The following is an 8,571-nucleotide window of genomic DNA, read 5'->3' on the forward strand; positions in this document are numbered from 1 at the left end:
TTCTCTTACAGATTAGTGATTGGTGTGTCTCATAGATGCCTACCATCACTAATCGAGGACATAGTGACTGCCATTAACTCCCTAACTACCAAAATTGTCACTGGCACCAGGGCTATCAGGAAGAGCTGGGTAAGGTGCTGGGACTGTCGCATCTAATGGATGCGGCAATTCTGACTTGCTACTGGCTGATATTTTTAGGCTGGGGGTGCTCAATAACCATGGGTGTCCCCAGCCTGAGAATACCAGCTCCCAACTGTCGAGCTTTATCTGTGCTGGTATCTTAATATGGAGGGATCCTACACCAACTTTTTTATTTATTATTTAGTTATTTTACTGTACGATATAAACCTGCTCACCGACATCTGTGATTGGACGCCTCAGACATGCTGTCACCAAGCGTGGGGGCTCGTCTGACTACAAGCAATCACAGAAGCCAGGTGAGGGAAGCAGTGAATATGTACTAGCCTGGTGAGTGGCCCGGAAAGAAAAATGATAGGCCACGGGAGCAGTGTGACAGCCACCCCAGTGACTCAGTAAGAATGAAGCGCTTTCTCCTAACCCTTTGTGCCGGATACTGCTCCCCATAGACTTTACATGGGGACCACCATCTGGCCAGATACTAGGGATCAATCCCCCACCGACCCCGAGTCAGCAAGGGATTGATCTGCCAGTCCTCCCAAATGCAGGGAAAAAACGCAGAAAGAATTGACATGCTACATCTTAGTGGTCACCACTAGAGATGAGCGAACCGGTCCCGATTCGGCTCGAGGTCGGTTCGCCGAACGGAGCTCCCGTTCGAGTTCGGTTCGTCGAACGTTCGACGAACCAAACTCGAACTGCATAGGAAACAATGGCAGGCAATCACAAACACATAAAAACCCCTAGAAAACACCCTCAAAGGTGTCCAAAAGGTGATAAACAACTCACAACACAACACAAACACATGGGAAAGTGACAAGGACATATACTCATGCGAAAACAAAAGAGCTGGACAAGGAAAAAGAGGAGGACACACAGATATATGAGTATATGCAAGGAAACATCGATGCCATTACTGTGCAACTTGAGCCCTGCTCATTTTAGGCTTCCAATCTGGATAAATTGCCTGAGAGTGCCACGTACGCCTTGGGGATCTTGTCGTGTCCTGCAGCCAACGTTCTCTCGGAACCTGTCTTCAGTGCTGCTGGGGGTCTGCTGGCAGATAAGCACACACGTCTGTCCACTGACAATGTGGACATGGCTCTCAGAGAACTTTTCTTCCCCTGGGTCAGCCAGGGGAGGCGAAAGGCACGCGTATTTTTGAGAGTGCTTCATGCAAAGCATCTCTTTCATTTTGAAAAGGGGGATCAACTGATGCCAGTCAAGTGGGGTGTGTGTGGCCCAATTAGTGGCAACGAGGGAGACTGTGGTTGGAGTCCCCTCGCTGTGTTTCTAAAAGAACCAAGATGAACAAGTCATGGCTCTCAGAGGACTTTTCTTCCCCTGGGTCAGCCAGGGGACGGGAAAGGCACGCGTATTTTTGAGAGTGCTTCATGCTAAGCATCTGTTTCATTTTGAAAATGGGGCTCAAGTGATGCCAGTCAAGTAGGGTGTGTGTGGCCCAATTAGTGGAAACGAGGGAGACTGGTTGGAGTCCCCTCGCTGTGTTTCTAAAAGAACCAAGATGAACAAGTCATGGCTCTCAGAGGACTTTTCTTCCCCTGGGTCAGCCAGAGGATGGGAAAGGCACGCGTATTTTTGAGAGTGCTTCATGCAAAGCATCTGTTTCATTTTGAAAATGGGGATCAAGTGATGCCAGTCAAGTGGGGTGTGTGTGGCCCAATTAGTGGAAACGAGGGAGACTGTGGTTGGAGTCCCCTCGCTGTGTTTCTAAAAGAACCAAGATGAACAAGTCATGGCTCTCAGAGGACTTTTCTTCCCCTGGGTCAGCCAGGGGACGGGAAAGGCACGCGTATTTTTGAGAGTGCTTCATGCAAAGCATCTGTTTCATTTTGAAAAGGGTGGTCAACTGATGCCAGTCAAGTGGGGTGTGTGTGGCCCAATTAGTGGCAACGAGGGAGACTGTGGTTGGAGTCCCCTCGCTGTGTTTCTAAAAGAACCAAGATGAACAAGTCATGGCTCTCAGAGGACTTTTCTTCCCCTGGGTCAGCCAGGGGACGGGAAAGGCACGCGTATTTTTGAGAGTGCTTCATGCAAAGCATCTTTTTCTTTTTGAAAAGGGGGGTCAACTGATGCCAGTCAAGTGGGGTGTGTGTGGCCATATTAGTGGAAACGAGGGAGACTGTGGTTGGAGTCCCCTCGCTGTGTTTTACATGATTTTCGAAGGGCATGACTTGCCTAAGAGGTTGAGTTTCATCATCTGCAACTTGTTGGCAACAGAAAGGCTGCCTTTACACCCTTTTGAGACCGAGGATTTTTGAGACCTTATGCCCATTGCAGTGCCCCAAGAGCCGATGGCCAGTCGTCACTCCTTCTCCAAGAAAGGCATGCCCACGCTACCACAGTAGGTCGCACACAACCTCACCGATTCCTTGAGAAACTCTGTGTGTGACAGGGTGCATTTCAACACAGATACTTGGACCAGTAAGCATGGACAGGGGAGTTACATGTTGCTTACTGGGCACTGGGTAACTATGGTGAGAGATGGAGAAGGGTTTGCTGTACAAGTCTTGCCGTCCCCACGACTTGTGTGTCAATCCTTCCTCTGTATGTACAAGTTCCTCCACTGCTTCTGACTCCTCAACCTCGTGTGGGTCCTCCACCTCGGCCCAAACCCTGTGTGGTCAGGCCACCCTTCCTTGTAACTGCGCCCAAGGAATCCCACACACCTCCTTACTATGCTGGCAGCAGAGCTCAAGGCCATCAGGCGGTCAAATGTTTACTTTGAAATATAGGGGAAATGTGAGACACCGCTGAGGAATTGTGGACGGTTAAATCTGGAGAGTGAGACCGAGTTTCATCAATGGTTGTCTCCACTCAACCAGCAGTCAGGGAAGGTCGGGTGCGACAATGATGCAAACCAGTCTGCGACCCTTCTTCAGGGCAATGTGACACACGTGCCTTGTATGGCTCACGTGTTGAACCTGGTTGTCCAGCAATTTTTAAAACACTATCCCGGCCTACATGGCCTTCTGCAGAGGGCACGGTGTAACGCCTGCCTGGATCGACACACTCAGATGGGCTGTAAACGATAGGCTAGAGGCAATCCACTCACCAAGCTGGACACCCAGAACCCTGAAACCCTTTAACCCCTATACAGGGATTTGGAATTACACAGGGCCCAAGTTGATCAATACCTGTGGAAGGCTGCAGTTCCAGAGAATAGTAGTCATGCAGGGTCAAAAACATTAATTGAGGAAGAGGAACAGAATGGGACGGCCAGGACTTAATCAGAAAACAAGCAGAGGTGAAATGCGGATCGGCCAACGAGGTACATAAACAGCAAGCAGGAAAAGTAGTCAGGTAACAAGCACACAAAATCATAAAACTGAACTGGGGGTAACAGTAACAAGAGGTTCATAGCTTTGTCTGGCAGTGGTCTGCAGACAGGAGGGGCCTAAAAAAGGGTGTTGTGTCTTCCCATTGGGACCAGAGTACAAATTGATTGAGTGGACTACGTTGGTGACTTAACAGCCGTGTGCGGGAATGATGCAAACCTGTCTGCGGCCCTTCGTCAGGGCAATGTGACACACGGGCCTTGTATGGCTCACGTGTTGAATCTGATTCTCCAGCAATTTTTAAAATATCATCCCGGCCTACATGGCCTTGTGCAGCGGGCACGCTGCTATGTGCTCACTTTCATCCTTCGCACCCAGCAGCTCAACAACTTTCATCGCTCCGGAAGTCTTAGGGGCACTTTGCACACTGCGACATCGCAGGTGCGATGTCGGTGGGGTCAAATTGAAAATGACGCACTTCCGGCATCGCATGCGACATCGCAGTGTGTAAAGGCTGGATGATACGATTAACGAGCGCAAAAGCGTCGTAATCGTATCATCGGTGCAGCGTCGGCGTAATCCATGATTACGCTGACGCGACGGTCCGATGTTGTTCCTCGCTCCTGCGGCATCACACATCGCTGTGTGTGAAGTCGCAGGAGCGAGGAACGTCTCCTACCGGCCTCACTGCGGCTTCCGTAGGATATGCGGAAGGAAGGAGGTGGGCAGGATGTTTACATCCTGCTCATCTCCGCCCCTCCGCTCTGATTGGCTGCCTGCCGTGTGACGTCGCAGTGATGCCGCACGACCCGCCCCCTTAACAAGGAGGCGGGTCGCCGGCCACAGGGACGTCGCACGGCAGGTGAGTGTGTGTGTGAAGCTGGCGTAGCGATAACTTTCGCTACGCCAGCTATCACCACATATCGCTGCTGCGACGGGGGCGGGCACTATCGCACTCGGCATCGCAGTATCGGGCTGCGATGTCGTAGTGTGCAAAGCCCGCCTTAGGGTCTGGCAGTTAAATGCCGGAAATGCGATGTTCCGACATGCAGGAATTGGAATCTGCACATGTTGCAGCGTGTGTGGCAGCACCGCAGAGCCCTGCTGAAATATGGTATGACGTATACCCTGGGCTAACTTGATCCAGAGGTGGTGCAGATCACGCTGCTGGAGTGGTGTCAGATCAAGGACCTATGCACCCTTCTACACAGTTTACAAATGTCGACGAAGATGTTTAGCACTGGCAATGCCATTCTCAGCGTGACAATTCTGGTCATCTACATGATGGAGCACACTGTAAGCATGACCCTGGAATTGTAGATTCCGGCCAATAATAATTAGGCACACACACCCCTTTTCCAATTCCCCCTTATCTGCTAATAACCACTCAGACACCAATTTATCTTTGGATAATTTTGGCCATAGCAGCCATTTATTAAACAAATACATAACATGTAAAATTTTGCATTGTGGTAAGGTCCTTGAAGCTAAAACCCTGGTGATTCCCATAACCAAGCCATATAACCAAATTGCTCCCAGCCGTTACCCACACTGGCTCAGGAGCACCAAAGTGTAAGGGTTATTCCTTCATTAACCACCAAAAACACCCACGGGGGCCCCGACATACCCCGTCGGGATCCCACAAAAATCACCAGGTGACCAACCATTCTGCCAATGAGGGGATCCATACCCGGATGGGTTCCCCGAACCAATTTAGAACCAACTTCAAGGACCCACCAAAAACCTGCCACCAGGCCACTACGACCCGATAAACTTCCATATCGCCTCCCACAAAACTTGCAGCCCATTGCGAACTCAAAGTCTTTAGGGAGGGCGGGTGGGACTCTCACTGGTGTCCCAGAGCGGGAAAAGTGCCGCTTCTCCCCCAGCTTCACCTTTTTACTATACCCTGACTTACTCCCCCTCCCCTACCCGTGACATCATGACCTCCACTCCAATCAGTGTCATGCTGGCCTCCACACATGCCCGGGGGGAGGGGGGGGGTCAGTGCTCCGGCCATTCTTGACCCTGGAATTGTAGATTCCGGCCAATAATAATTAGGCACACACACCCCTTTTCCAATTCCCCCTTATCTGCTAATAACCACTCAGACACCAATTTATCTTTGGATAATTTTGGCCATAGCAGCCATTTATTAAACAAATACATAACATGTAAAATTTTGCATTGTGGTAAGGTCCTTGAAGCTAAAACCCTGGTGATTCCCATAACCAAGCCATATAACCAAATTGCTCCCAGCCGTTACCCACACTGGCTCAGGAGCACCAAAGTGTAAGGGTTATTCCTTCATTAACCACCAAAAACACCCACGGGGGCCCCGACATACCCCGTCGGGATCCCCCAAAAATCACCAGGTGACCAACCATTCTGCCAATGAGGGGATCCATACCCGGATGGGTTCCCCGAACCAATTTAGAACCAACTTCAAGGACCCACCAAAAACCTGCCACAACGAGGGCACCTTGATAACCTTCAAGTGCCTGAGACCCCCCCTCAATAGCAAAGCTCGCTCAATACCTCCCTGCAATCCAAGTGCCCACAATCAATCCGTACGGCATTCAAATGCACCCCATCCGCCTACCAAAATTCGTCATCCTCTCGCTCCAGCTCAAAAAGCCGAGCTGCGACTCCCACGTTGCAGCCCCCAAATTTTTTGAGATAACCCTATTAACTTTCACCCGCACCTTATTCAGCTTCTCCACAGACCATGCTTTCCGCCCAAACCCTTCTTGGAACAATGTCCCACCACACAATTATCACGCCTGGAAAAGACACCCATAACCGCAACAAGTCATGCTTAGTATCTTTATCAAAGTCCGAGAAAGCCGCTCACCCAAATAGGTCCCTCGACGCGTAAAACCAAAATGTCAGGGGGCCTGCCCAAATGAGCATAGTTATGCACCCCCTGCAACACCGTATTCCACCCCATACCCCTGATTCCAACCCATCCGACAGGAGCCCTATCCCTCCGACAAAATTTAGCTGTCTCCTGTTCCTTCTCGTATCCGCTCTCTGTGTTCCCCAGCACACATTAGAATGGCCCAAGATCCAGACCAGGCTGGAAAAACGGGGGGGGGGGGTGTCTGAAAAACAAAGCACTAACAAAATTACCAAGTAGCTCCAATACCACCCCAAAGAATGACACCCCCACACCCCCCCCTCCATCAGAACCAGTCTTCCGATCAATTGCCCCTGAAACATTGCGAACCCACGACTTACAACGCTGAGACTTCCATTGACCAATCTGTTTAACTGTCTTAGCAGGGAGACCACACCCAGAGGTTTCCACTGCCGTCCCAAGACGAAAAGAATGCAACGCAAACCTCGCCAACCAGACCCAATGATTTCAAACATGCCCACAAAACACTAATGAACTAATATCTGGACAAAAAGACCCGTCCTCGAGACATAACAATGGGCCATCCTGACTCGGGTGGACCTTTGCAAAGCTCAAAACGCACTGCCAATGGCACATACCTGATGCCATAACCTTCCCTAAACGAACCCGCCTGCCCCCACTTTATCCATTTTTTATTTCTGGATCCAAAATTCGATCCCCATGCTCCAAAAATAGGACGTCACTATTACCCAAGCCCCCGGGGCACGTCACCCTGGGAAATACCAATTCGCCAATACACCAAGCCCTGAAAAACCGCCAACGAAAAGCCAACCGCAACAATGATACCTTAATTCCCTACCCAAACATTCCAATAAGCTAAATCACACAGGCCGTCTACCTATGGCCCCTATGCACACCCTTCAACGCCTGAACAACCCAAAAATTTGTTCCCAATCCTGTACACCTCGCAACCAGAAACCAAATGCCAACCCTGTAATCAAATGACTCAACTTCGTGGAAGACCAACCTGTTATCGCCACTCCCCCGATTTCCCAGGAACAGTCCTAACTGGGAATCCTCATTCATCATGCCACCACCCAACCACCACTCCCAGGAACCCATGTGGCCTAATACGCCGCCCACGTGGTACCAGTCAAACTGCCTGAATCCGTGGTCTTGCTGCTTGAAGACCACGCTCCAAAGCTGCGCAGGGGACTACAAGCTGCTGCCGTCCGCCACTACCGCAAAATCCCGGAAACAATCTCACTGAAACAGGAAAGGAAATCCGCTATTAGGTCCTCTATACCTGGTACCTGAGCTGCTGTGACCCGTATTAATTTCCCAACAAATAAAAACCAACCGCCGCAACACCCGAACAACTTGGGTAAAATATGCCGAGCCGTTATTAATCACTAGCACCACCCCCATATTGTCCCAGTTGAACCGGATCTACTTATTCCACAACTGGTCACTCCCCAAATGGAGTGCGACCATCATCGGAAAAAATTTCCAATAGCGACACATTCCTTGTCAACCCCTCCGCCATCCAACTTTCTGGTCACCAATCCGCACATCACTGACCCTGAAAAAAGGCCCCGAAACCTGAGTCACCCGCAGCATCCGTAAACAATTCCAATTTGAAATTAACCACTACCTCATCCTTAAGCAACGAACCACCATTGTCCTGCTCCTCAAAAAATTCTCCCCAAACCAACAAGGCCGCTCAATGTTCCTCCGACAAACTTATGTAGGGGTGAAGAGCAAGCACTCCAGCTGTCGCGCAAGCTAGCCGACGTGAAAACTCGGCCCATTGACCTTACCCGACACGCAAAATTAAGTTTCCCCCAATAGCGATTAAACCTCCTTTAATTGTAACTTCCTCACCCGGCATGCCCTTGCTACCTCAACCTTAAGCGTGGCAACCTGTCGTCAGGAAGCCGAACCTCCCAAATCACTGAGTCAATTACAATGGCCATAAACTAAATACAGGTATTTGGCCGAACAGTTCTTCCCCAGGTGCCAAAGGCACCCCAAAGCCTCTCGCTATCCATTCCATTGCTGCTAGAATTCTTGTGCCTGTGCCGAAACAGCCAATCCCACACACCGACAATTCATCCCGGTAAGGTACCAGTGATGCCAAACCAGAAACATCACGCCCCCCCCATTCTAAAAAAGAACAAAAGGTTTCAACAAATGTGCACGATACTGCACTACCCATTGGCAAGCAGGGGTCTCCAAAACAATTTCCCTTCCAAAAACAAACTAATAACGAAC

This window comes from Anomaloglossus baeobatrachus, chromosome 4 (assembly GCF_048569485.1).
Source record: "Anomaloglossus baeobatrachus isolate aAnoBae1 chromosome 4, aAnoBae1.hap1, whole genome shotgun sequence".
NCBI classification, from domain to species: Eukaryota; Metazoa; Chordata; class Amphibia; order Anura; family Aromobatidae; genus Anomaloglossus; species Anomaloglossus baeobatrachus.